Below are 21,140 nucleotides of genomic sequence, written 5' to 3' on the forward strand. Positions count from 1 at the left end.
GTCATCAAAGCAGAGACCTGAAGGGAGTAATGAATCAAGGCATGAAGATACTGTGGGAAGAGCTTCCCAGGCAAATGGAAAAGAAAATCCTAATGCATCAGCATGGCATTGGGTGCCTATTTTTTCAGATGTCTGCCAACACTGGGTGTTTACAGTTTGACCAGTTTGTTAGCTATATCTAAGTTTTAATGGGCTTCCCTGGTGGCTCAGCTAGTAAAGAATTTTCTTGCAATGAGGGAGACCTGGGTTCGAACCCTAGGTTGGAAAAAGCCCCTGGAGAAAGGAACAGCTACCCACTCCAGTATTCTTGCCTGGAGAATTTCCATGGACAGAGGTCTTATTTGCCTTCTCTAATTTTCATTTGAAGTATTGAACTGAAACTTAGAAAAATTTCCCCAAATTAAAAATAAATAAGTAAACAGGGCTTCCCTGGTGGTCCAGTGTTTGGGAGCATGCCTGCCAATGCAGGGAACAAGCGTTCAACCCCATGTCTGGGAGGATTCCGCACGCCCATGCTGCAAGGCAGCTGAGCCCAAGCAACACAACTACTGAGCTTGCTCTCTGGAGCCCATGAGTCACAAGTACTGAAGCTGGTGTGACTAGAAGCAGTGCTCCACAACAAGAAAAGTCACCGCATGAGAAGCCCAGCACTACAAGGAAGAGTAGACCTGCTCATTGCAACTAGAGAAAGCCTACATACAACAGTGAAGACCCAGTGCAGCCAAACCTAAAACATAGATAAACTCAGAACATTTTCTAGATATTTTTCTTTACTGGATAAGGTAATAAATTCACTAAATGATCAAACATGCACACAACAAAATAGAAAACGATTATGAACAACTTTACTAGATACATTTTGTTTTCTTAAAAAATAAAAATAAAATGTATCTGCATTGCTAAGAACCATGTGTGTGGCACATTTTTTTCCAGAGAAGAAGCTGGAAATACTTAGTACTTATTGATTATTTATCACATGTCAAGTACTGCTGTAAACCTGCAGTCAGATAAGGTAGCCACTAGCAATACATATTAAAAACTATCTAAACACAATTAAATTAAATTAAAATATGAATTCAGTTACACAGATAGATTGGCCACATTTTAAGTGTTCAATAACTGCATGTAGCTAATGGCTAAAATATAGAGCAATTTCGTCATCACAGAAAGGTCTAGAGTAACCATTTAAATTCTTTCAACATCCGTAAAGCATAGTTATTAGTTTTATTCTTAGTTTATAGATGAGAAAAATGAGCCAGAGAAGTTAAATGACTTGCTCAATAACTATTACACACCCAGGGGAATTTAGACAATTAATCTACCTATCTTTTTCCAGAAATAAAATAAGCCAATACCCAAACACTCTTACTGAATTTTACACACACATAGGAATTTTACCACCATAAAAGAGAGTAGTTAAGAGTTTCTCAAATATGATACAAAATCATCTTCTAACATTGCTTCATGCTGTTTCAACTCCAATCTTGAAAAACACAAATACGCAGTGGGATGTTGTCTAATAAATGGAAGAGGTGAGGATGCTTAATTATGTCTTATACTGTGGCAGTAACTGGAGATTAATGTGATTTAGAACAGATTTAGAATAGATAAACTGCAATGTAACACAAATGTTACTTTGCAGATAGACTTAGGATCTGATTTTAGTAGGCAGCAATGAGGAAAAGGTATTCCATAGGGTAAGAATGCAGGGAAGGCTGGACCATAAGGAGTCAGACATGGCTATCATACAATATGGGTGAAATGTTAAGTAGTGAGAAATAAGCTCAAAGTTGATTAGACATGACACATGGAGGATCTGGAATGTATGAAGCAGATACTGTTGAGCTACCTTTCCTCATCTGCATGATTCAGTGATATTAATCCTATCCCCAACCCCAAGATTAGTAACCCTGCTGCTGCTAAGTTGCTTCAGTCATGTCGGACTCTGTGCGACCCTATAGATGGAAGCCCACCAGGCTCCCCCATCCCTGGGGTTCTCCAGGCAAGAACACTGGAGTGGTTGCCATTTCCTTCTCCAATGCATGAAAGTGAAAAGAGAAAGTGAAGTCTCTCAGTCATGTCCAACTCTTAGCAACCCCATGGACTTCAGCCCACCAGGCTCCTCCATCCATGGGATTTTCCAGGCAAGAGTACTGGAGTGGGGTGCCATTGCCTTCTCCACATAGTAACCCTGCTGCTGCTGCTGCTGCTAAGTCGCTTCAGTCGTGTCTGACTCTGTGTGACCCCATAGATGGCAGCCCACCAGGCTCCTCTGTCCCTGGGATTCTCTAGGCAAGAGTACTGGAATGGGGTGCCATTGTCTTCTCAATAGTAACCCTATCCTCCCTTAATTAGGAGTCAGTTTAGAAGAAGCACACGGCCCATCAGATGAAAGAGTTGTCTGCTTATGGGCCTGCTAGCAAATGTCACTTTGTTCTTAAGCTTCAGAAATGGTCCCTCTATTTTCAATGTATATATACAGCTGTCTTATCATCAACCTTTAGATGAAGCAAACAAGAGGAAGAATATGGAGCCAAAAGAACTGCTTAGGAAAAAAGATTGGAATCTATATCTGAATTACTTAATATTTGAGATATAATAAATCCTTATATTGCTTAATCCATTTAAATTGGATTTTGTATATTTTGCAAGTCAAAGCATTTTAATACACCAAGGCAAAGGCATTTGGACTTACTCATAATACAGCAGACATTGAGGAACCATAGAATTTAATAAGTAAAAGATGAGTGGGAGATTCATCCAACATAGCATGTGGGGTGGATTCAGGTAGGGGGGAAGTGGTTAGAAGTTAGTTCATAGACTGTCTAGGTAAGAGGTAATGTAATTCTGAACCAGGATGGCAGCATGAGACAGAAAGCTTTGAATATATATGAAACTGTTAAAACAAAAGTGGACCAGCAAGAATATCTACAGGTGATGGGGGGAGAGCCAATAAAGAAAGAAAGAGGAAACAATAGTTATACTCTAAAATAAATACATCTTGCTCATTTCTCAATTCTCTGAACTCCCAATTTCTCCAAAATGGACTGTCAGGAACCATAGTTTGTGTGGCTTTTTGGAGAAGCATCCTACAGATTGGACCACCCAGCGGCACTTTGCTGTAGCCAGCCCAATAAGGTGTCTTCACATTTCCCTCCTGCCCTGTTCCTCTTATACCCAATAGTAAAGCAGGAATACCCAAGCTTTAGCCTCAGGCTCTGCTTTCAGGGGGAACCCAAAGCCAAGACGCTGTCCTAAAATGAAGATTGGGTCAAATAATACTAAATTACCTTCCACATTTAAAATTCTGTGATTCTAATAAACAAAATAATGTACTCTCTAAAAGCACGTGCTGCACAGAGAAGGTAAGGTGATTTCCTCTCTCAGGAATCCTATTTAAAGTGAAAGCCTATTTTTACAGAGCAACACAGAGCCTCCCAAGTCCCTTTGTTTCACTGATATTTTCTTGAGTTTAATATTTTTTTATTTCCCTATGTTACTAATCTTAATTCTGAAAATGGTTTTTCCATACTGGGGCATTTATCCTGATGGTTTCATTGTGTTGGCATCTTTATCCTGTGGTAAGAATTCTGGCACATTCTCGAGAAAGTTCTCAAAAAATATATCCCAATCTCCAACTGGATTGACTAATAAAAATAAAGCAAATGAAATGGAAGGAAGGCAACAGGATCCAAATTATCAATATATCCCAATCTCCAACTGGATTGACTAATAAAAATAAAGTAAATGAAATGGAAGGAAGGCAACAGGATCCAAATTATCAAACATGGATGTGGTGTCATGGTTCAAAGGTCAGCTAAGCAGTTTACACAGTAATCTACATGTCTGACCACTGCCATCAGTCTCATCCATTTCAGGAAGACAGTGATAACCTCTCACATGGTGGTTACTGAAGTGAACCAAGAACTCAGACTGAGGACTCCACTCACAGCAATCGTCAGTTCACTGCACAAGCAAATTCCTTGCGGATGAGACTAGTTATGAGAAAGACAACTCTATGATAACAAATACTCAGAAATAAAATATCCTTAGCATTGAAAGACTGGATCTCTAAAGGAAAAAAATAAATGAAGAATCAGCATGGATTTCACTCCCCAAAGGTGGCAGATGGGTTTTGCCGTTTAATTTTAGAGATGGCCCAGTCAGATAATGAAATCACTTGACTTAAACTGAATTGATTTCAAGGAGTTTCAACTGTTTTTGGTAGCATGGCAATTTTTGTTGTTGTTGTTCTTTTTTTTTTTTTTTTTTAAAGAGCACCTATGAAATGTGAAACATGGGCTAGATTCATTCATCCAGAATTAAGCAGTAATGTTCTTGTCTCTGACATTCAGTGAAGAGATTACTAGAGAGTAGAGGCAAACCCTGGTGTATGTAACAGGATGTAAACATGCTATTCTCACACGCCCAGTACCTTGGCAATTGAAGGACATGGCTGAGCTGGTGAGACGCATTATTAGACAGTGTAGGCATTCACTTAGATACACAGCAAAGCTTGCCTTTTTCTCTGTAAGATTTGGTCTTGCACAAGACTCTCCTTTCTTACCTCTCTTGATCAAAGATCTGGTTTTTTCATCATAAGCATCTTTGCCACAGACATCTTTGCCCTTTGCCATAAGCATTTATGCATATAACTAAATGGGCAATTTTGTTCTAAGATATAAAAAAGGGATATAGTATTATATTCTTTCTTTTTTATGCTTGCTGCTTCCTCCCCTCATTCAGCATCACTATTTTTCTTTTTTGATAAAATTTCTTCCTTTATTAAAGAGGTGTCAATTTCCAAATAATTGGATGCATAACTGTAACTGAAGTTTGCACTGTGCTGTAAGAGTTTTGCATCATTGTTTATATCACATGACCATTGATAGACACCCCAAAGTTCTATAGGAAATGTGGGTTCAACTCTGCTCCTTTCTCTTCCAATGTAGTGTGTTTCAAAATAAGAAACTCTCACTGAAAAAAAATTAGAAAAGATCAATGAAACTACAACGTGGTTCTATGAAAAGATAAACAAAAATTGGTAAATCGTAAGCCATACTTATCAAGATAAAGAAGAGAGAGAGCTCAAATCAGTAAAAATCAGAAATGAAAATGGAGAAGTTACAACCAATCCCACAGAAATACAAAAGATCACAGGAGACTACTGTGAATAACTATATGCCAATAAAACGGACAACCTAGAAGAAATAAAGAAATTCCAAGGAATTCCCAGGACTGAACCAGGAAGTAATAAAAATATAAACAGACTAATTACAAGTAACTAAACTGAATGAGTAATAAAAAAGCGATTCCAACCAAAAAAAATTTTTTTAAAGTCCAGAACCAGATGTCCTCACAGCTGAATTCTACCAAATATTTAAAGAGCTAACACCTATTCTTCTCTAACTATTCCAAATAATTGCAGAAGAAAGAACACTTCTGAGCTCATTTTACAAGACTAGCACCACCCTGATACCAAAATCAGATAAAGTATCAAAAAAAGGAAGTTACAGGCCAATATCATTGATAAACATAGATGCAGAAATTCTTAACAAAATATTAGGAAACTATATGTAACAATTCATCAAATAGATCATACACCATGATCAAGTGGGATTTATCCCAGAGATATAAGGATGGCTCAATATCTGAAAATCAATCAATATGATACTCCACATTAAGAAATTGAAGAATGACAATCACACAGACCACTCAGTAGACGTAGAAAAAGCTTTTGACAAGTCTGTATCCATATAGGATAAAAATAATGCAAAAAGAGGTGGACATGAAGGGAACATACGTAAATATAAAAAAAGGCCACCTATGACAAATCCAAAGTTAACATCATAGTCAGCGAAAATTTGAAAGCATTTCCTTTAAAATTAGGAACAGGACAAGATGCCCACTCCTTGTACTTTATTTCAATATAGTTTTGGACGTTCTAGCCACAGCAATCAGACAAGAAAAATAAATAAAAGGAATCCAAATTTCAAAATGAAGTAAAACTGTCACTGTCTGCAGATGGCATAATACTGCTGCTGCTAAGTTGCTTCAGTTGTGTCCGACTCTGTGTGACCCCATAGACGGCAGCCCACCATTTCCTTCTCCAATGCATGAAAGTGAAAAGTGAAAGTGAAGTCGCTCAGTCGTATCCGACTCCTAGTGACCCCATGGACTGCAGCCCACCAGGCCATCCGTCCATGGGATTTTCCAGGCAAGAGTACTGGAGTGGGGTGCCATCGCCTTCTCCAGACATAATACTATACATAGAAAATCCTAAGGATGGCACAATAAAACCACTAGGGCTCAATTAATTCTGTAAGTTTGCAAGATACAAACTTAATATTACAGAAACCCATTGCATTTTTATACATTAACAATTAAATACCTGAAAAAAGAAATTAAGAAAATATCCCCATTTACAATCACAACAAAAGAGTAGAAAATCTAAGAATAAGCCTACCTTAAGGGATAAAAGATGAGCACTCAGAAAACTAAGACACTGACAAAAGAAAATGAAGATTACACACAGAAGGAAAGATATACCATGTTCCTTAATTGGAAGAATATTTGTAAAATGCCTATATTACCCAAGGGAATCTACAGATTCAATACAATCCCTACCAAAATGCCAGAATTCCTCACAAAACTAGAACAAATAATTTAAAAATCTGTACAGAAAAAAAAAAAAAAAAAAAAAAGTCAGTCATGTCCAGCTCCTTGCAATCCCCTGGACTTTAGCCCACCAGGCTCCTCTGTCCATGATATTTTCCAGGCAAGAATATTGAAGTGGGTTGCCATCCTCTTCTCCAGGGGATCTTCTCGACCCAGGAATTGAACCTGCGTTTCCTGCATTGCAGGCAGATTCTTCACCATTTGAGCCACCAGGAAAACCCACATAGAAACAAAAAAGACCCTAAATAGAGAATCTTGAGATATAAGATCAGAGCTGGAGGTATTATGCCCCTTGAGTTCAAACTCTACTACAGAGCTACAGTAATCCAAGCATAATTGCACAAACTAGACACAAAGATTAGTGGAACAGAATGAAGAACCCAGAAGGAAACCTATATGCTTATGATCAATTAACTTATGACGAAGGAGACAAGAATACACAATAGAGGGGAGGGTGGTCCCAAGATAGCAGAGGAATAGGATGGGGAGACCACTTTCTCCCCCACAAATTCATCAAAAAATCATTTGAATGATGAGCAACTTCCACAAAACAACTTCTGAACACTGGCAGAGGACACCAGGCACCCAGAAAGGAAGCCCATTCTCTTCGAAAGAAGGTAGGACAAAATATAAAAGGCAAAGAGAATGACAAAATAGCTAGGGAGGAAGACCCATCCCTAGGGAGGGAGTCATGAAGGAAGAGAAGTTTCCACACAGTAGGAAACCCTTTCACAGGCTGATCTGTGGGGAGTTTTGGAATCTCAGAGGGCAACATAATCAGGAGAAAAAAAAAGAAAAACCACAGAATACGCACCTAACCACAACTGTCAGTGGAGAAGTAGCCCAGACGCTCCCATCTGTCACCAGCAAGCTGGGGCTGGGCAGCGAGGCATGGGCTGCATCATCAGTGCTTAGAGTAAGGACAAGGCCTGAATGCCCTGAGGACAACCTGAGGGAGCAAACATGAGATAACATCCCAAACTGTGGGATCGCCAGAAGAAAAAAAGAGAGAGAGAACTTTCCTGCAAGAAGCTCTAACACACAGCCTGGCCCGCTCACAGAACAAAGGCCTGAGTGAATACCAAAGGGACCCTGAGGCAGAGAGGCAGGCATGAGATAGCCAGAGCCAGAAAGCAAGGGGCTGCTGCAATCTCGGCCCCAGAGACAGCATCCTCCACCAAACTGTGAGCAGGCTCCCAGTTGCTAACCACGACTTCCTGGAATTCTGGATGGTTAACATCGGCCAGGAGGGTCGCAGCCTGAGATCAGCTCCCCAGAGGAGACACACGTCACACCTGAGAGGGTGCTCTTACAGCACACCTGGGAAACTGAGTGGCTGGGACCAGGGAGGTGATTAAGACACACACCCCACCTGGGACAATGCACTCGCCAAGCACGTAGTCTCCTGAGCTGCTCACACCAGGGAGGGGCACAAAACACATGCCCAACCAAGTCAGTGCCCTTGCAGAATACCCAAGAACCTGAGCAGCTTAGTCCTTGGAAGTGCACGAAAGGCAGGGCCCACTTCAGACAGTACCATTGCAAAGCACTCTGGAGCCTGAGCAGTGTAGACCCAGGAAGCACATGCCACCTTGAGCTGTGGCAAACCCAGAAGTGGTCCATACACGGCGAGCACTCCCCACACATGCCAATGATATTTGTTTGCATTGTTTCTCCCCATCCACAACACAACTGAACAAGTGAGCCTAAATAAGTGAATACCTTCGCCTGCTTGTGTCAGGGTAGAAATTAGACACTGAAGAGATTTGCAAACAGAGGAAGCATAAACAAAGAAGAGGGAACTGCTCTGGAAGTGACAGTGCAACAGATTAAAACCCTGTAGTTAACATTGACTAAGCATTGGAGGGGGCTTATAGACCTTGAGAACAAGTAAAAGCTGGAACAAGGAACTATCTGAAACTGAACTGACCCCACACTACCCACAACAGCTATATATATATATATATTTTTTACTATTTTTACCTTTTAATTTTTTTCAAATTTAAGTTATTACTCCTTTAATTTTCATTTTTGTAATCTATCACCTTGCAAAAAAAAGGCCCTATTTTTAAAGCAAATTTCATATATACATTTTTTTTTAATTTTTGTGATTGATTTTGTTTTGTATTTTTTATATTGTATTTTTAAGAGTCTAACCTCTATTCCAGATTTTTAATCTTTGCTTTTATGTATTTGTTATCAATTTTGTACCTTTAAGAATCTAACCTTCAGTATCCATTTTCACTTAGGGATGTGATTACTGGCTTGATTGCTTTCTCCCCTTTTGACTCTCCCGTTTTCTCCCCCAGGTCAACCCTATCTCCTTCCTCCCCCTTTTCTTCTCTATGTAACTCTGTTAAACTATCTGGGTGTTCTAGGCTGTGGAGAACACTTAGGGAACTGGTTACTGGCTAGATTGCTCTCTCCCCTTTTGACTCTCCCTCTTCTCCTGGTCACATCTATCTCCCTCCTCCCTCTTCTCTTCTCTATGTAACTCTGTGAACCTCTCTGAGTGTCCCTCACTGTGGAGAATTGCTTCACCATTAACCTAGATGTTCTATTATCTGTACTGTATGGATGGAGAAGACTTGAGGCTACTGTAAAAGAAAGACTGAAAGCCAGAGGCAGGAGGTTTAACTCCAAAACTTGAGAACATCAGAGACCTCCTGATTCCAGGGAACAGTAATAGACAAGAACTCACACAAAAGCTTCCATATCTACACTGAAACCAAGCTCTACCCAAGAGCCAACAAGCGCCAGTGTAAGATATACCATGCTAATTCTCCAGCAAAGCAGGAATACAGCCCGGAGCATTAAAAAACAGGCTTCCCAAAGCCATGTCAAACCCATAGACACCCCAAAACTCACTACTGGATCCTTCATTGCACACCAGAGAGAAGAGATCCAATCCACCAACCAGAACACAGACACAAGCTCCCCTAACCAGGAAACCTTAACAAGCCACTACTTAAACCCCACCCACAGGGATCAGGCTCCACAATAAAGAGGAAACACAAACTTCCAGCCTACAGAAAGGGCACCCCAAACACAGCAATCTAAACAAAATGAAAAGGCAGAGAAATATTCAGCAGGTAAAGGAACATGATAAATGCCCACCAAACCAGACAAAAGAGGAAGAGATAGGGAGTCTACCTGAAAAAGAATTTAGAATGATGATAGTAAAGATGATACAAAATCTTGAAAACAAAATGGAGCTAGAGATAGACCAGAGAAAATGATTGAGAAGATGCAAGAAATGTTTAACAAGAAACTAAATAATAATAATAAAGTCAATCAATAATGAGTAATTCAATAACTGACATCAAAACCACTCTGGAGGGAACCAACAGTAGAATAACTGAGGCAGAAGAGAGGATAAGTGAGGTGGAAGATAGGATGGGGGAAATAAATGAAGCAGAGAGGGAAAAAAATTTTAAAGAAATGAGGACAACCTCAGAGACCCCTGGGATAATGTTAAATGCCCGAACATTTGAATCATATGTGTCCCACAAGAAGACGACAAAAGAAATGAGAAAATACTTGAGGAGATAATAGTTGAAAACTTCCCTAATATGGAGAAATTGCCACCCAAGTCCATGAAATGCAGAGAGTCCCAAACAGGATAAACCAAGGCAAAACACCCTAAGACACATATTAATCAAACTACCAAAGAGCAAATATTAAAAGCCACAAGGGAAAGTCAACAAATAACACACAAGGGGATCCCCATGAGGGTAACAGCTGATCTTTCCCTAGAAACTCTTCAGGCCAGAAAGGAAGGGCAGGACATACTTAAAGTGATGAAGAAGAAAAACCTACAACCCAGGTTACTGTACCCAGCAAGGATCTCATTCAAGCATGAAGGAGAAATCAAAAGCTTTACAGACAATAAAAGCTGAGAGAACTCAGCAGAGCAGCACCAAACCAGCTATTCAACAAATGCCAAAGGATCTTTTCTAGACAGGAAACACAGAAAAGGTTTATAAACATGAACCCAAAACAACAAAGTAAATGGCAGCAGGATCATACTTATCAATGATTACCTTAAATGTAAATGGGTTGAATGCCCCAACCAAAAGACAAAGACTGGCTGAATGGATACAAAAACAAGACCCCTATATATGCTGTCTACAAGAGACCCGCCTCAAACCAAGGGACACATATAGACTGAAAGTGAAGGGCTGGAAAAAGATAGTTCATGCAAATGGAGACCAAAAGAAAACAGGAGTAGCAACACTCATATCAGATAAAATAGACTTTGAAATAAAGGCAGTGAAAAGATAAAAGAAGGACACTACATAATGATACAAAGGATCAATCCAAGAAGATGATATAACAATTATAAATATATATCCACCCAACATAGGAGCACCTCAATATGTAAGGCAAATGCTAACAATTATGAAATGGGAAATTAATGGTAACACAATAATAGTGGGACACTTTAATACCCCATTCACACCTATGGATTGATCAACCGAACAGAAAACTAGCAAGGAAACACAAGCTTTAAATGATACAAAGGACCAGTTAGACCTAACTATAGGACATTTCTCCCCAAAACAATGAATTTCACCTTTTCCTCAAGTGCACATAGAACATTCACCAGGATAGATCACATCCTGGGACATAAATCTAGCCTTGGCAAGTTCAAAAAAATTGAAATCATCTCAAGCATCTTTTCTGATATCAATGCAGTTAGATATCAACTATAGGAAAAAAAAAACTACTAAAAACACAAACATGTGGAGGCTAAACAACACACTTCTGAATAAGCAACAAATCAAGGAAGAAATTAAAAAGGAAACCAAACATGCATAAAAACAAATAAAAATGAAAATACAACAACCCAAACCTTTGGGATTCAGTAAAGTCAGTGCTAAGAGGAAGATTCATAGGACTACAAGCTTACCTCAAGAAATGAGAGAAAATCAAATAAATAACCTAAGTTTACACCTAAAGTATCTAGAAAAAGAAGAAATGAAGAACCCCAAAGTTAGTAGAAGGAAAGAAATTATAAAAATCAGAGCATAAATAAATGAAAAAGAAAAAAAGAAGAATATAGCAAAAATCAACAAAACTAAAAGCTGGTTCTTTGAGAAGATAACTAAAATAGACAAACCATTAGCCAGATTCACCAAGAAAAACAGGGAGAAGAATCAAATCAACAAAACTAGAAATGAAAATGCAGAAATCACCACAGAAAACACAGAAATACAATAAGCGACTACTATCAGCAATTATATGCCAATAAAGCGGACAACTTGGAAGAAATGGATAAATTCTTAGAAAAGTATAACCTTCCAAAACTGAACCAGGAAAAAATAGAAAACCTTAACAGACCCAACACAAGCATAGAAATAGAAACTGTAATCAAAAATCTTCCAACAAAAAAAAAGCCCAGGACCAGATGGCTTCACAGGTGAATTCTACCAAAAATTTAGAGACAAGCTGCTGCTGCTGCTAAGTTGCTTCAGTCGTGTCTGATTCTGTGCGACCCCATAGATGGCAGCCTACCAGGCTACCCCGTCCCTGGGATTCTCCAGGCAAGAACACTGGAGTGGGTTGCCATTTCCTTCTCCAATGCGTGAAAGTGAAGTCGCTCAGTTGTGTCCAACTCTTAGCGACCCCATGGATCGTAGCCCACCAGGCTCCTCCATCCATGGGATTTTCCTGGCAAGAGTACTGGAGCAGGGTGCCATTGCCTTCTCTGTAGAGACAAGCTAATACCTATTTTACTCAAACTCTTCCAGAAAATTGCAGAGGAAGGTAAACTCCCAAGTTCATTCTATGAGGCCACCTAATACCAAAACCAGACAAAGATGCCACAAAAAAAGAAAACTACAGGCCAATATCACTGATGAACATAGATGTAAAAATCCTCAACAAAATTCTAGCAAACAGAATCTAACAACATATTTAAAAAGATTATACACCATGATCAAGTGGGCTTTATCCCAGGGATGCAAGGATTCTTCAGTATTCACAAATCAATCAATATGATACACCACATTAACAAACTGAAAGATAAAAACCATATGATTATCTCAATAGATGCAGGGAAAGTCTTTGACAAAATTCAACACCCATTTATGATCAAAACTCTCCAGAAAGCAGGCATAGAAGAAACATACCTCAATATAATAAAAGCCATATATGATAAATCCACAGCAAACATTATCTTCAATGGTGAAAAATCAAAAGCATTCCCCCTAAATTCAGGAACAAGACAAGGGTGTCCTCTCTCACCACTACTATTCAACATAGTTTTGTTAGCCCAAGCAATCAGAGAAGAAAAAGAAATAAAAGGAATACAGATTGGAAAAGAAGAAGTAAAATTCTCACTGTTCACAGATGACATGATCTTCTACGTAGAAAACCCTAAAGATACCACCAGAAAATTACTAGAGCTAATTAAAGAATATAATAAAGTTGCAGGATATAAAATTAATACACAGAAATCCTGTGCATTCCTATACACTAACAATGAGAAAACAGAAATTAAGGAAACAATCCCATTCACTATTGCAATGAAAAGAATAAAATACTTAGGAATAGATTTACCTAAAGAAACAAAAGACCTATATATTGAAAACTATATAACACTGAGGAAAGAAATTAAAGATAACACACGTAGATGAAGAAATAGACCATGTTCACATATCAGAAGAAGAATCAATATAGTGAAAATGAGTATAGTACCCAAAGCAATCTATAGATCCAATGCAATCCCTATCAAGCTACCAATGGTATCTTTCACAGAACTAGAACAAATAATTTCACAATTTATATGGAAACACAAAAAACCTCGAATAGCCAAAGCAATCTTGAGAAAGAAGAATGGAACTGAAGGAATCAACCTGTGTGACTTCAGACTATATACAAAGCTACAGTCATCAAGACAGTATGGTACTGGCACAAAGACAGAGATATAGATCAATGGAACAAAACAAAGCCCAGAGATAAATCCACACACCTATGGACAACTTATCTTTGACAAAGTAGGCAAAAATATACAATGGAGAAAAGACAATCTCTTTAACAAGTGGTGCAGGGAAAACTGGTCAATCACCTATAAAAGCATGAAACTAGGACACTTTCTAACACCATACACAAAAATAAACTCAAAATGGATTAAAGATCTAAAAAGTAAGACCAGTAACTATAAAACACCTAGAGGAAAACATAGGCAGAACACTCTCTGACATAAATCACAAAATCCTCTATGACCTGCCTCCCAGAGTAATGGAAATAAAAGCAAAAACAAATGCAACCTTATTAAACTTAAAAGCTTTTGCACAATGAAGGAAAGTATAAGCAAGGTGAAAAGAAAGCCTTCAGAATGGGAGAAAATATTAGAAAATGAAGCAACTGACCAAGAATTAATCTCAAAAATACACAAGCAGGTCAAGCAGCTCAATACCAGAAAAAATAAATGACCCAATCACAAAATGGGCCAAAGAACTAAACAGACATTTCTCCAAAGAAGACATACAGATGGCTAACAAAAACATGAAAAGATGCTCAACATCACTCTTTATCAGAGAAATGCAAATCAAAACCACAATGAGGTACCATCTCATGCCAGTCAGAATGGCTGCTATCAAAAAGTCTACAAACAATAAATGCTGGAGAGGGTGTGGAGAAAAGGGAACCCTCTTACACTGTTGGTGGGAACGCAAACTAGTACAGCCACTATGGAGAACAGTGTGGAGATTCCTTAAAAAGCTGGAAATAGAACTGCTGGGCATACACACCAAGGAAACCAGAACTGAAAGAGACACATGTACCGCAATGTTTATTACAACACTGTTTACAATAGCTAGGACATGGAAGCCACATAGATGTCAGTAGGCAGACGAATGGATAAGAAAGCTGTGGTACATATACACAACAGAATATTACTCAGCTATTAAAAAGAACACATTTGAATCAGTTCTAATGAGGTGGATGAAACTGGAGCCTATTATACAGAGCGAAGTAAGTCAGAAAGAAAATCACCAATACAGTATATTAAGGCATACATACAGAATTCAGAAAGATGGTAACAACAACCCTATATGCGAGACAGCAAAAGAGACACAGATGTAAAGAACAGACTTTTGGACTCTGTTAGAGAAGGTGAGGGTGGGATGATTTGAGAGAATAACATTGAAACATGTATATTACCATATGCAAATAGATGACCAGTCTGTCTGATGAATGAAACAGGGCACTCAAAGCCAATGCACTGGGACAGCCTAAAGGGATGGGATGGGGAGGTAGGTAGCAGAGAGGTTTGGGACTGGGGGACACATGTTACACCTGTGGCTGATTCATGTCAATGTATGGCAAACACCACCACAATATTGTATAGTAGTTAGCCTCCAATAAAAATAAATAATTATTTTTAAAAGAATATACAATAGAGGACAGATAGTCACTGCAATAAATAATGCTAGGAAAACTGTCTTAAATGAAATTAGAATATTCTCTAACACCATTTACATAAATAAATTCAAAATAGATTAAAGATCCAAATCTAAGACTGGAAACCATAAAACTCCCAGAAGAAAACATAGACAGAATGCTCTTTAACATAAACCACAGATTTTTTTTTTTTGCCTCCTAAGGCAAAGGAAATGAAAGCAAAACAAATAGGATCTAACTAATTAAGCTTAAAAGCTTTGTACACCAGTGGAAACCATCATCAACAATAACAGAAGACAACCTACTGAATGGGAGAAAATATTTGCAATGATAGAACTGATGAGGGGTTGATATCCAAAATATATAAACAGCTCATATAGCTCAAAATAAAAAACAACCAACCAAGAAAAATGGGCAGAAGACATGCGTAGACATTTTTTCAAAGAGGACAGGCAGATGGCCAATAAGCATGTGAAAAAATGCTCTATATCACTAATCAAGAGAAACACAAATTAGAACTACAATGAGCTATCACCTCACATCTTTCAGAATGGCTATCATCAAAGTAATTACACATAACAAAAGTTGGTGTGGATGCGACCTCATACACTGTTGAAAGCAAAAGTCACTCTGTTAGTGGGGTGTAAATTGGTAAAGCCACTGTGGAAAACAGTATGGATATTACTCAAAAACAAACAAGAAACCTACCATATGACTTAGAAATTTCACTCTGGTTATTTATCCAAAAAGCATATAAAAAACAAGAAGACTAATATTAAAAGATATATGCACTCCAATGTTCATAGCATTATTTAGAACTGCCAAGATATTGAAGCAACCTGAGTGTCCCTCAACAAGAAGAATGGATAAAGAAACTGTGGTGTGTATATATAATGGAATTCTACTCAGTCATAAAAAGGAATCAAAATCTGCTTTTTGTAACAACATGGATGAACTCAGAGTATTATGCTGCTTGAAGTAAGAGAAAGACAAATACCATGCAATGTCATTTATACGTGGAATCTAAAAATTAAAACAAACTAGTAAATTAGCAAAAAATAAAGAGACTCAAGATATAGAAAACAAACCAGTGGTTACCAGTAGGGAGAGGGAAAAGGGAGGGGCAAAACAGAGGTAGGAGATGAAGAGATACAATCTACTATGTATAAAATAAATAAGCTACAAGGATATGCTGTACAACACAAGAAATACAGCCAATATTTTTTAATAGCTATAAATGGAATATAACTTTTAAAAATGTGAATCACTATGTTGTACACCTAAAACTTACATAATATTGTACATCATTAACTAAACCTCAATAAAAATTAAACTTTGGGGGCAAACCACTGTCATCTGTCAGCTCAATAAAGCCATCAATAACATCCATAACTAAAAGAAACACTAATGTGCTTCAATCAATTGAAACCAAACTGTCAACCAAGTTGTGTATCTTTTGTAGCAAAATCACCTCACAGCCAATTAGTTATGCAGTGAAAATGTCTGTGATGAAGATGTTTGTGGCAAAAATTCTATGGCAAGATGCCTAAAGTATCTAGAAATAGTAAACTGATTCATAGCAATGTGAATGATGATCACATATTCTAATCTTGTATAACCCTGAGAATGATATACTGTAGGATGGGTAATTTAAAAGTTCTCCCAGGAATATGTGCAGTTATTTTTCTCCATTTAATGAAAAATATATATATACCAACTGTAGAATTGTAGGTTTAACAAGTAGTAGAAGGAAGAAATCTGGGGATAATCCAGGTGCCATGTTCCCCAAAATAACACCAAGAAGTCCATTGTCCTATCTGGCCTTCACATTCTACACTATTCACTTTATTATTGCCTTTTCTGAATGGCAAAGACCAACCTGACTGCAAAAGATCTACTATACAGAAGATTCAAATAAGCAGAATGGATGTTTTCACTCCTCCCTAAGAATTCTTCACAGGAGAAAGAGGGAAATGATGTGATTAGTCTGCTGCTGCTGCTGCTAAGTCGCTTCAGTCGTGTCCGACTCTGTGCGACCCCATAGACGGCAGCCCACCAGGCTTCCCCATCCCTGGGATTCTCCAGGCAAGAACACTGGAGTGGGTTGCCATTTCCTTCTCCAATACATGAAAGTGAAAAGCGAAAGTGAAGTTGCTCAGTCGTGTCCGACTCCTAGCGACTCCATGGACTGCAGCCCACCAGGCCCCTCCGTCCATGGGATTTTCCAGGCAAGAGTACTGGAATGGGTTGCCATTGCCTTCTCCGGTGATTAGTCTACTATCATGCAATTTTTCTTGTAGACAGAGCCTTTCTCAGATGTTTCTTCCTTCCTTCCCACCTCCACTTCTCTTGCGGGCCCCTGGTATATGAGTCAAGTGAGAGGGAGCCAAGCTAACAGGAGGTCAGAGTCTGGGCAAGGGGCCTAAGATGAGCAGGGGGGCACTGACAGGTGTTAAAGAAAGAGTTGGGTTTGATAACAAGCCAAGTTCAAGTCTGAGAACCAGAGACTCCGTATGGACTTATTAAGTCAGGAAACACTCAATACTTATTCAGTCCTTATAGACTTGACCATGGGGACCCAAAAATAAAGATAAAATTTTTTCCTGTCTTTCTTGGGATAGTGGAAAGTAAAGTAAATGTCGCTCAGTCATGTCCGACTCTTTGTGACCCCATGGACTGTAGCCTACCAGGTTCCTCCGTCCATGGGATTTTCCAGGCAAGAATACTGGAGTGGATTGCCATTTCCTTCTGCAGGAGATCTTCCCAACCCAGGGATCGAACCCGGGTCTCCCGCATTGTAGACAGACGCTTTACCGTATGAACCACCGGGGATAGTGGAATAGCTCCTCAAATCAAGGCCCAGACTCTAGAGAAGAATGGTTGGGCCCTGACAACTGCTGACTGGTACTACAAACCCAAAAGGGTAAACATTCCCTGAAAGCTTTTGTTTTCTATTGTACCTTACTTTTAGTGAAATGGTCTTTGATATTCCTTTAAATGTTTATCCTGTTTTATTTACAATTTCCAAGGTGTATTCAGGACATTTCTGTGTGGGTATTTGAAGTTAAGAATGATACCCTCTCTAGTATTCCTTTGGAAAGGCCATCTCTGCCACTGATTTTCAAGTCGAATGTATTCTAGTTTTTAAAGGAAAATGTGTTTTCCTCTTTTTATCCTGCAGCCTTCAACTCATTTCACAAAATGTGAACCTTCCTTCATCGTGTTGCATACCGGCTCCAAGAAATGTCATCAGAATTGCAAAGTTATTCAGTGTCGTGTGACTGTTTTGCAGTATTTACCCAAGTCTCCTTGCAGATCTACCCATGAATAAATTTTGCATGCTCTATAAAGCTAACTGCATTCTCAGATATTGCCATTCATAGTTTTATGAGATACTAATTGCAAGAAGTGGATGTTTTGCCTGTCACATATATGTCCTTGTTGATTCTAGAGTATTTTACTGCGGAAAACAGCTAAATGGGCATAAAAACAGAACGGCAACCCAGCAGTTGCCAGCAGGGAATGACATGCTTAATTACCTCTGGCCGTTGTCCTTTCAACAAAAGAGATAACCTCTGTATCACTAAAAACACACCTACACATATGAATTCTTCCCAACACTAATCATGTCCAAAATGCAAGGAAGTTAGCAATCCTTCCCAGTTCTATCAAATCTATGATCCCTTTACTTCCGGTCTCGCTCAGGGAGACAGCTCAGGATTTATGTCTAAGCTCAGCATTAATACCTCTCTCATCCGCTCTCTTGACTCATGGAAATGACCAGGAGCTGTTGCTATGTAAGTACAGGGCCCATCAGTGCGCCTAACTGGCTTGCTTCCCAGATGGTCCTGCCATCTGTTGGAAACACAAACCAGTAGAAACAGAAGGTAGGCTAAAAAATGCACTTTTCCTCATGTCTTCAAAAAAGTGCATTGATCATGCTTTAATAATTAGCCATGTAAACAGGTCTTAAATCATGGCCTCAAATACTATAATAAACATTGCTTATTTGTTTGTTTGTTTCCCTGCTGGAAGGAAGCTCAGCCTCGTGATATATTTAAAGAAAGCATCAGTCTCTTTGTCTCCCAGCTCCATAAAATGCAACATGGTCCGCTGAAAGAATAAATCATTGGAAGCAAAAGGCAAAATGAGAGAATATTTTTTGCAGAAGGAAGAGGTCAATTAAGAGAGAAGGAATGAAAGGAAAAGCAGTTTGTGAGCAAGGCAAGAACTGTTTAATTTCTCTTACCCTGTGGTACAGAGCTCTTGGTAAAAGTCACTGCTGGAATTTAGGTGTATATCACAGGATAACAGTTGATTCAGTATCATGCAGACACAATAAACAGTGTTTTTCAGCATTCACTTTCTGAACTATAGGAAAAATAAGTTGTATGAGGCTTCACTCCTCCCAAAAATATGCTAAAAGTAGATAAATAATCAGAGCCCTAGACCAGGAGTTCTCAAATTTCAGTGTGTATCAGAATCAGCAGAGATGGTCCACTGCAGAGTTTTATTCAGTACAGGGCCCAAGAATTTTGATTTCTCACAAGTTCCCAGGTGAAGCCATGTTGCTCTCCTATACTATAAAGCACAAAAAGTAAGATAGTGAGAATTCAGAGAAGGGAAAGACTCATGCAGGCAGAAAGAGAAAGCCTCTGAGGATTACAGTCTTAGAGCTGAATGGGATATTAGTGTTAGTTGCTTCTAAACGCAACTCCCCCCAATTAACAAGTTGTAAAACAGAAGCCTTTGGGATCCCCTGACTTGCTTAGAGTCGCTTATTGGTCAGTTCAAAAAAGGGGCAGGTGAAAAGCTTGGCTGCTTTTACCATGACTCTTAGGAATAAAAACAAACCAGAATTTATAGTGAAATGTATATGCTGGTTGCATGCACTATCTCTGGATGTTTTTCCTGTCAGAAAAATTTAGGACAATGCTCAAAGCTTGGGGGTGGGGGGTGTCACGAGCCTGACCCCTGACCCCTGGAAGGTCATGTCCTTCTGGATCAGGGAAGAATAAGCACCCTAAGTGGGCCCCTTTGCCTCGTGAGGGGAGGAATTCAGAGGGGATCTGGCAGAGGAAGATGCTGATGGGTTGATTCATCTACCACTTCCAGTGTCACTCTCCATTCGGTCTTCCTTTTCACAGTGAACTGCAAAAGGCACAGCCCTGTTCCCGTTATAAATTGCCCAGGGCCTGGTGCTCTGACTGTCCCAAAGCGCTGCAGTAATTTGTCCAGCAGCAATCAATTCCCATCTGAGTGGAGGATGCTGATGCTGAGCGAGATGTATGGGAGCACCACTGGCATCCTGCAAAAGTGCCTAGAGCATCTTCATAAATGCCATTTCCCTAAAATACCGAATACCAAGATGCTGCTGCTTTTAAGAGTAAAATGCTTGCTACCAACAAACCCTGAAGGTGTGTTATGTAGACTAGCAAAACCTTGTCCAATGTATCTAGCTTTGCAGAATAAGAAATTCCCTTTTGTTACTAACATGAGGATTCATTTACATAGAAGGGATTCCTTAACAGTCAAGGCTCATTTTTCCACTAATCAACCATTACTTAAATTTTGGTTCTGCATGAACCACACGCCCCTCACGTAACTTTGAACAGCAAAGGTTGAGTAAATGCAGTCATAAAATTCCATCCTCCTGTGCAGCTCTCAGGCGGGCCGAGCAAACCCAGGGACAAGAAACGGGCAGAAGACTATGGCAGAGGCTACAGCAATTCAGCTGTGTCCTATGTTGTTTCCATTTGAAAACACTTAAACGTTGGAGACATAATGAGCCCTTGTTGCTGGTTGCTATTTCTGAGTGGTTCTGAGAGGCCCAGGCTCTCCAAGGGCACATCTGGTCACATTAATGGCTCTCAAAAGGCAGGGTATTGCCCTGTCTGGCAAAGCCTGTGAAGACAGGAGGAGGGCACCTCTTGCACCCTAGGGGCATCCAGCTCATCACACAACCGTCTGTGGTCCTGGCCGTTTGCCTATGCAGAGAAGGGCACTGGAGCAGAGGCCAGGGGCTGGGGGTCAGCCCAAGGCATGGCTTTAAT

The sequence above is a fragment of the Bos mutus genome, chromosome 7 (genome assembly GCF_027580195.1).
Source record: "Bos mutus isolate GX-2022 chromosome 7, NWIPB_WYAK_1.1, whole genome shotgun sequence".
In the NCBI taxonomy this organism is placed as follows: domain Eukaryota; kingdom Metazoa; phylum Chordata; class Mammalia; order Artiodactyla; family Bovidae; genus Bos; species Bos mutus.